Source organism: Synchiropus splendidus, chromosome 14 (assembly GCF_027744825.2).
Source record: "Synchiropus splendidus isolate RoL2022-P1 chromosome 14, RoL_Sspl_1.0, whole genome shotgun sequence".
In the NCBI taxonomy this organism is placed as follows: domain Eukaryota; kingdom Metazoa; phylum Chordata; class Actinopteri; order Syngnathiformes; family Callionymidae; genus Synchiropus; species Synchiropus splendidus.
This window is the reverse complement of record NC_071347.1, coordinates 20,907,974-20,917,838: the sequence shown is the minus strand read 5'-3', so window position 1 is coordinate 20,917,838 and position 9,865 is coordinate 20,907,974.

Genomic DNA, 9,865 nt, shown 5'->3' with positions numbered 1-9,865 from the left:
TCCAGAAGAGTTACTGAAGAGTGTGGGAGGGTGTTGACGTCAACTATAAAGAGCATGCTTTCATCAGCACCAACACACGCAGAGATCATGTTATTCCACTTGGGTTTGGGTCGTCCGTCACTACCTTCTCTACACCATTACCAATCCTCCTCATTCATCCTCACTGTCCTCCCGCTTCATCTAATGCTGCAGGTGTCTCCGGATGACACACTGCTCCAGGTCCAGAACCCCCACCGTGGGTGGTCTCTCTACTCTTGGGTTCTAGAACCTAATGGGGGTTGACTGTATATTTGTATGGCTGGAAATATGGATGACAAGCACTTTCGGCTGTGAGCATCCATTCAATTCAGGGATTTATGTTCGCAAACTGAGGTACGGCTGTTGAATTTAACCTCAAACCAAATATAATCTCCATGAGGCCTCGGCAGGCCTGCGATAGCTCAACAGCGATGAAAGTGAAAGATAGGAGTTCACAAGAGACTCTGAGTGGAGCTGCTGGACGACTGAATGAAAGTTAGGTTGATCTTCAATGTCTGTTGAACGAGTGTCGGATTCTTTATTTTTAACCTACGAGGCGACCGAAGTGGTTCCACACAGAAAATGAATCACAGAAACTACTGCTGGCGTTGCTCTGTTCCTTAAATAAAACAAACCATCTGCAATATTAGAAATGATGAATATTGCAGTCCAAGTCCAAGGAGAAAAAAAAAATCACCCAGACTGAATCACCATTTCTGTCCTGCTCACTTTAACCTGCCAACTATGCTCTGCTTTCAGGACACTGCTCTGTTCTTGGCTGCAGCCGCAAAACAAAAGGGTCTTTGAAGTTGATCCTATATAGAGCAGATTCGATTTAAAACGCCTTGATCACCCAATATAGCCTCCTAGCAAACATAATCACAACAGCTCCGCATCATTGTGCTCTTGAAAAAGCGCTCACATGTTGACTCCATCCTGCGCTAACCACATTCTAATGGTCAATATAACCGCGACTGAATATGATGGATGTCTCGGAAGTAGTGAAGGACGAACACGATTCCAGGAGAAACAACTTTGAGTAAATTGCAGATTCAAACATGACAAACATGTGGGAGCAATAACAGGCGAAGTGCAGCACCAGCAGTATTTACAGCGTTATGAAACCAGTGTACGAAGAACAAACAACAGAGGCTGTTACACGTTGTTTGTGTGATACGTCTCGGTTCATGCAGAGGCAGATGGAGACTTGGACATGCCGCTTTCTTTTCTGGATCAAGTATTGGCTGGGTTCAAGAATCACCTTCAAAAACCACCTGCAGCATGTTCCTCCTTCACCAGGTGAAGTCCAGCAAGGTGTCAGCCATCACTGATGAATTATCCTCCTCCGAAAACAAGAAACGTATTTCTATATTTTACAGTGCCAGAACAAAGACAAACATATTTTAGAATTTAGAATTTTTTCCATTATTGTTATCAAGCCATTGACCAGAAGTCAGCACTTCATTGTGCACTACAACATAAAACTATCATGTTTAAAACGTGTCGGGAAAATATCCATATCATTTGGACTATTAAAGATACTTTATATACAGTGTTTACACAATTGCAGGCACAATCGTGATTGAATAACGCAATGATTCGACAATTTGTTACATTGTTACTATGTAAAAAATGACAGAAGAAAGCAGCCATGTCTCTGGAAAATGGCACACTTGTTGTGATGCTGCAGAGACGCCTGCGCTACTGGCTACAGCTGCAGACAATAGAGCCATGATGGCAGTCATCTTACTACTTCATTTTCTCCATCAAGGACAAATGACACCCAAATTGCAATTCGCAACATATGCACTCAAGGAGTCAGACTTCACAGTAAACAACACACTTGGTCTCAAATCACTGCACCGAATTCAAGCGCTAGCAAGAGGCTAACGGAGCCAAAGCTAAGGGAGCGAACCTGGAGTCTATTGTTTTGGACGAGCAGCTTTGGGCAGCTGAAAGCACACCTGGACCCCAGATCCTCATCCTCTGGACATGTAGTCGACGAAAAGAGGAGCGGTCTGTCAGGCTATAAGGCAACATTCCGCTATTTAACAAGTGGTGAGTGAAGTTTACATTGTGAGGTTGAGCTGTTCATTGAGAATAGAAGGTATTTATTTTCTGTTAAACACTTTGTGTTTTGTATTGCTATTGTTTTGCTTTAAAAGTTGCAATGTTTTGTATAGAGTGTTCAGTAATATTGTTATTTAGTAGATTAAAATTGGTATCAGTTGGCACTTTACAAAAAATCAGTATCGGCCAAAAAATACGACGATCCATGCACCCTTGAATCTGGATAATGCACTCTGTGTAAACCTTTTTTTTAACCCCAAATAAAGGGTAGCAATCGTTGTCCTCCAGTTATTGGCGAGTATTTTAATTTTATTTAATAATAGGACCTTTAATTGAATAAGCAGCCAGATGGTTTTCAGCTGTGCATGTATTTGACTCCGCCTACATTAGCTCTCCCATAGAGCATTTGGAGTTACCATCTGACCTGCAAGCACTAAAATAGGAAGTTGGACATGGATCTTAATTTCCTCCAGTGTGGTTATCAAAACTATCATAAGACGGATGGCCTCGATTCTTTTTTAAGAAGGGGTGACCCAAAAACCCAGATGGACACGGCGCCAAGCTCGGTGATCCAAGCTGCACAGGTCACCTGTTTGAATCCTCGTCGTATAGATTTTAAAGATACCGCGGGTGGTTCTAGATAAGGGAATTTGGGTCAGTGCTTGAGAGATGTGGGCTAGATGGTGTGTGTTTGTAGGTCAGTGACTGGAGCTGAAGATGTAGAGATACAGGAGGGTTGGAAATACCTTCTCCTGCCACAGAATATTCCATCAATCATTGTCTTACACATACATTCTAACCCGTTAAAAATGCCTTCACCTCTCAAGATCTCACCAGTCTTCCCTTAAAGTCCACAATTGAGTTCCAAATTATATTTCTTTCTCTATAATAAATGGCAAGAGCCGATATCTAGTGGGAAGAACAGGTTCAAACTCAAGGTCAGAGGGCCAAATTCGGGCCACCAGATTATTAATGTGGCCAGTGGCAAGCCATTAAATGAGCGCTTAAGGAGAAATATTTGTGTTTCAACAAGATAAATACAATGAATTTAGCTGCAAATATAGCGCCACCAATGTTGATCCTGAACATGCGATGCAAGAAAAAGTGAATCAACCATTCTCACTGTTTCAATTGCATCTCTCTTTTGACAATTTGTTGTCAAGTGGAACACCTGAAGTCAGTTGTACCCAGGGAAAGGTAAAAAGGTAAAGGACACTCTACACTGGGGAAAAAAATGACCCAAAATGCATCTTGTCCACTTCATCTTTTGACAAATTGTGTAACATTACAACCATTGTTTTGACTGCTTGGTGACACAACCTGTGTGTCCTTCCATCACCAGGTCTGAATTCAACGTGGGCAAAAATGTTTTCCATCAAAACATGTGACTTGTCGCAACCAATAACGCGAGTAAAAAATGAAGCCAGTTAATATGTGGTTCGGCTGAGCACACCCAACAGGTGGCTGCGTCGCTGGACGAAAGGTTAGCAAACTCTCCTAAATATAACCTGAATTAAAAACAAAAAGAAACCAGATGTTTTAAAAGACGTTCTAGCTACATTTAAAACTCGGCAGTTCCATGAGAATAAGGAGCCAGTCTGTCCACAGCAGATCTGGTTAACAAGCACCAAGCGTTTTTATTCTCTTCCCCAGAAGTTAGTCAATGTTTCCACACAGTCTCAGCAGCTGAAGCTAAAGATGAATTAACGTGATGGATGTTAAAGTGCTACTCCACCCAAGAAAATCTGTTATTTTGAGCATTCAAGTCTCGTTCCCGTGGGCTTCAGTGGGAGCTGTGAAAACGTTGCTGCGCAGAGTTCCAGCTGCTCTGCTGAATCCAGTCAGTGTTACAATGAAATCGACCGAGTCAGAACGTTGGTGAGATGAATAATTCATGAAGAGGTTGAGTGTCCATTTAACATTCACAGAGCAAACTTTGTGACAAACCTCTAGATATTATTTCATTTTGGACCAGAACTCAAATTCAGTTGAGACTTTGGTGAGACACTCTATGATGATGATGTGGCACCAGGAGTTGGACCAGAGTCTCTACATCAGAGGAAGGGAACCTATGGCTCGGGAGCCAGATGTGGCCCTTTTGATGACCGCTCGAGCTCTCTGGGCTCTCTGGGCCAATCTGACATTGTGCCTGCAGAGCACTTTTACACAGTGGTGGCATCAAAGCCGACTGAATCCAGCAAGTTTTGATACCAGCCTCCAAAGTGGAAAGGTCTGGTGCTGCGGCTGGAACTGGTGCCGACAACCATGAGCATGAGCATGTCAACTAAACTCAAATCCTGCTGTGCAAACGTCCGATTCATGGCAACAAAACACTGCCTGCCGTCATTGGCGTTGATCTTCTCTTCAGTTTCATTTCCTCATCCATGCACAGGTTTTGAAAGCCTCTTATCGCCCGTGCGGCACGGATCAGAGTGATCATGTGCTTTTGAAGGGCAGAGATACAAATGTGTGTCTTCTGAAAGAAGTCTGGAGTAAGTATATAAGTATGTATATAAGTACCGGAGAAACAGACCAGTGTCCTGCCTTGCTCAAGAGCCACCTTCAGGCTGGTGAAGGCACCGTTTTCAGTTACCTCACACAGAGTAAATGAGGCACAGGGAGAGAGCATTGAGAAGACTAGTAAAGTGCATTGAACGCCGCATGTAACGACAGACAAGGATATGTGTTTTAAACTGCTGTTTACAGCAACAACAAGGAGATGCTGTCGACATGGTGCATGCACAGTGTGTTCTACTTCACTTAGGCGCCCACAATTGTGTACTGCCACCTAATGACCATGTACATGTACTGCAAAAATAGTTATTCAGTAGTTTTACATTTAGTTGTATTCAGAATTTGATATAAAGGATGAGATCGTGGATACAAGCGGCTGAGATGAGTTTCCTCCGCAGGGTGGCTGGGCGCACCCTTAGAGATAGGGTGAGGAGTTCGGTCATCCAGGAGGAGCTCGGGGTGGAGCCGCTGCTCCTCCACATCCAGAGGAACCAGCTGAGGTGGCTCGGGCATCTGATCCGGATGCCCCCTGGACGCCTCCCTGGGCAGGTGTTCCGGGCATGTCCTACCGGGAGGAGACCCCAGGGAAGACCCAGGACTCGCTGGAGAGATGATGTCTCCGGTCTGGCCTGGGAACGCCTCGGGATCCCCTGGGAAGAGCTGGAGGAGGTTTGTGTGGATCAGGAAGTTTGGGCTTCCTTGCTCCGAATGCTGCCTCCGCGACCTGACCCCGGATAAGCGGCAGAAGGTGAAGGTGAAGAATTTGATATATTTTTATGTGGCTCTCATGCAATAACTACTTTAAAATGTGCTTTTTTGGTTCTCTCCGTCATTACAGTTCCCGACCTCTGCTGCAGGTGACAGGTTTGACCACCATGTTTCCCCTTCACATGAATGATTGTTGTCTTCAGTAACTGCTTGTACTTCTTGTTTGTCGTACCAGTACCAGGTGCCTCCCTTGTTTTAGGCTAGCCTTCCCGCCATGATGTGTTCAAGTGCTCGTCCGAATGGACCCAGTAATGCATGACAACCAAAATCTCAAGAAACATCTTGAAAAACTGGACGCCGTTCGCTGACCTCACTTCACCCGACCGGAATGTCGAGTCCCTGGACAGCACTCGTAAGTGACAACTATCATCATGAAGTGAAGTCAATCAACCAAAGAGCCAAAGAAGAAAAAAAGAAAGAACCTCCGTTCAACTCGGATCCACATGAATGTACATTTAACCTCAATTACTCTGGAAAAGAGCTTACAGTGGTTGACTGACAGCCAATCTCAATCAAGAAAATTGCTAAACTGGCCAAGTACAATCAGGACGGGGCTGGCAGTGACTTGACAGCCGGCTCTTTACCCCGGCAAAAAAAACAAGTGGCTGACAGGAGTGAAGCTTGAGGTGGGGTAAATATAAAACCAACCCCCAGCGGTGACTCGATTCTGAGGTCCAAACAAGCGGCCGGCGTTCCGACCGTGCTTGCTGGTTACCTTATAGTGATCGCTAAATTGAACGGGGCCCGGAGCCCCCTGAGGGAAGCCGTTTTAATGTCGTTATAAAAACCTGACAGAGTCAAACAAACAGCAGCAGACAGCACGGAGCGCCGAACACAGTTCACGTCTGGAAGAAACAACACTGTCTGTTTTGGGGACTTGGAGAGTCAATTAGATGTGGAGCGGGAGAACATTGCTGCTGCCGGGTTAATTTGATCCACATTTTTTATCCTGCGTGGGGGAGGAAGTGGGTGGTGGGGGGACCTGCAGATTTTCTGGGCTTCAGTACCAACGACTGGGACAGCACCCGCCCCCATCGGCATGTTTGTCTGGCCAGACTTCAGTTGAAGGCCGTTGAGGAACACAACAAATGCTTGTACGGTATAATGCAAAGCAGAGTGTAGGCTCCCTCCATCACACACTGAAACTGTAATCCGAGTCTCAAATTGACCTTATTAAGCCAGTCTGCGCTACAAACTCCAGTCCTTAAGCCGAGAATTTGGAGAGCCCTGCTGCACCATTCCGTCACACTGACAGCAAGCTGCAGAAAATCACATCAATCAACGTCCGTTTGAAAGTCCATCATTCAAACCATATGTGGAGCAAAAAAATAATGACATAACACTCACAACTTTCTCTTTGTTTGAACGCGAACTTTCATCAAACGTACAATGTAGTGTCTAATAACAATAAATAATGCCCCTAGTTTGAAACAGTTGTACCATAAAAGACACAAATAGTCCGATGGTGAGTTAGAATTTAAATCCGTCAACTAGTAGTTGGCTGGAATTTGAGGTCAGAGCTTTCATGCAATATCAAATAAACTCTTTGGAAAGGTCCAAGAAACTGCCAGACTGAAGCAGTGAGAGACACTCATCCCCCAGAGGTAAAGGTTTGGATGAGATCTGAGTTTGCTAAAAGACACCGTACAGCTAAATCAATTCTGTGTCAGACCCCTCCGGAGGAGTTTGGCCACCAGTTTTAACGTCTAGCTGAGGTTTGAACCACCATAGCTGAGCGATACTTTAGTTCTATAGCCTCAAGCTGATCCAAAACAGGCCCTTATTAAAGGACTGAAAGGAAGAACCACATCAGGAAACATGTTTTTCCTAGGGTGGTTTTAGAAGCTCGTGATTTGTAGCTACCAGCCAGGTGAAAAGACGAAAGAGAAACGGGAATGGAAAATCGGAACTAGTGACTTAGCTGAGGGCAAAAGTTGAAAGACAGACAGTGTAAAAGTTGAGGAGAGCTAAGTGGGCAGCAGCACATTTTGAGGCAAAAAGTGGGGGTTACAGTGGCAAAATGAACCGCACCATAATGCAAATTCTAAATGATGAAACTGGCGCGGGAAAGTCTCAAGAACCTTGAGTCACAGCCAAGTGGTGTTGTAGTCAAGTCACCAAGACCAAACTAGTTTAGTTCAATGATGGCTTTTCATCTCTCACTTTATTTTGAAAGAATGACCACCATTTCTTTGGCAGTAAGGAACAGACCTATGCTTCTGGATTCTGGTCTCTGTACACTCTGGTGTGGGCCTGGTATCTCGTACAGCTTTAATCAGCCACACATTGCAAGAATGCAACGTCACCACCACCTAAAATCGGATCCTTCACTTATGCTGTAGGATATTAAAATATAGTCAGGCAAAAACCTCCGAAATCAGTACGTTGCTGTTTTAAATCCATCCAAATGACCCTTCCAATGCTACTTCTCAGTCATGCTGCCTATTGGATTTTTTTTTTTGAAGTGAGTCCATATACAACAAGTGCTGCGGAGAATAGCTCGCACCTTTTTACATCACTCGCCATGTGTTTTGATTTACGGTCTAGTTTTGGAGAGCAGAGTGACCTTCAATAAAATCCATAATAGGACTTTATGGTAAGAACTATTATCTTTGAGGGCCCTCTGGATTTCAAACAATAAACCTTCTATCATGTGCAAAGAATAATAGAGGCTTTAATAATGGTTGTAAAAATTCTCAGAGACTTCAATGGCCGCAGCAGTGACACTGATATGATCCGAATTTCAAAGGGATTTCTTTTTTGTCTTCGGAGCAATTTCTCGTTCACTTTCTGACCTCTAAATAAAGTCCAGCTGCAGAACTCTCTGAACTGTTCCCCCTTCCAACATCTGCAGAAGGTGTAGGTGGGAGGGGGTAGGAATGCGGGTCCATCGGTGGATGCGGCACTACACATCTAAAGGCGTCCCTTGACCCAACTCTCTGCCTGGCAGGTATGGAAGTAAAGAGAAAGGACATTTCTCTCTCTGCCTGGAGCATTGGCTAGAAAGGGAGCCTCTTCTCTTCTAGCCCCCCCTTTTCTTTGTGAGCTGGAATGGACAAAAGTAATCACACGGAGAAGGATTTTGGACGTGAAAGCTGAAGAATGTACTTGCCCTTCAAATAAGTTTACAACCTCTTTGTCTGCAGAAAAAAAAAATGATAAAAGTGGGGGATAATTCTGCCAGTGGAGCAAAAAGCAGCCGAGGTTTGGCGTGGCCGAGGCTGACTTGGCTGCTGCAGCAGGCAGGACGTTCCACAGAGAAGGTTTGGGGTTGTAAACTGAGCTGCACGTTCATTACAGGGAAAATAAACACGGGCAGGGCCTGGAGGAAGCACTGAGTACAGTGGAGTGTGTGTTCCCCAGTTAGCTGACACATTGTTTCAAGATTGTTGGAGGGCGAGCTTGACAAATAAATGCTTGAACACACTCGTGCGAATGTACACACACTTTAACCAGCACTCTGTCACTCTCCCAGGCTGCCTCCACACTGCAGCGGTGGGAGCTCTGCAGCAGTGACAAACAGGTTCTTCTTTGTAGTGCTATGCCAGTCACTTTACTCTAAACTAGAACACTGCAAAAGAAGAGCTTGTCAGGCACTTGTGGAAAATATATAACTATTGGTATCTGACCTGATGTTGATACTCAATACTTATACAGCAATGGGCCCAGCAATGTTTTTTTTTCCTCCAGTTATCCAGTAGCACATCCTCATCCAGTTTCCTTGCATCAAAATATATATATAGCTACCAAGTAATATTAATGATATGATATTAAGTTATCAAAATGGCTGCCTCGCTCCTTTTGTTTTACATTGTAAGCACAACAAGGACTACAAAAATGGCTGACACTCACTGTCTAAACAAGAATATCAACCACCCTCATTCAGAGCAGCTCATACGAACCTTACACAATGACATGTCAGGAAAATATGTAGCTGAACAAATCAGGCTTTTTCTAAAACTAGATTACGGAAATGGACGAACATTGCTCCAGTCTATCTAAGGTTGTTTCATCTTGCTGACACGGCAGAAGACTCTTAAAACATTGAAATCGAGGGAGACAGCGACATGAAAAGTTGTGGCCAAATCAAATTTAAAAACTTTATACCAAAGAATACTGAATAGCAACTGTGGATGTTAATTCACATTTTCCTTTTTTAAAAATATATTGCATCAATAGTAGAATATATATTAAACATGTTTTTCAATGAAAGTAAATGTTTAGATGATTGAATATTTTTTGATGTTTAAAAAAATTAAAAAAATCGCATTTCAGTTTTAGATTTATATTAGTCTTTCAAACAAAACATAAAAGTAGGTAAACCCACAACAAATGAATGTGTCTGGGAGTCGGTGTTGCCAGATTTCTACAACAGTGACTCTGAGAATAGTGGAGTGGGTTGCCAGAATTCTGTCTGCACTCTCACAGAGCTTGTATCACCTCTGCGTTGCATTTTTATATTTGAAAACTGCATCGTATTCGGCATGATTTTTGA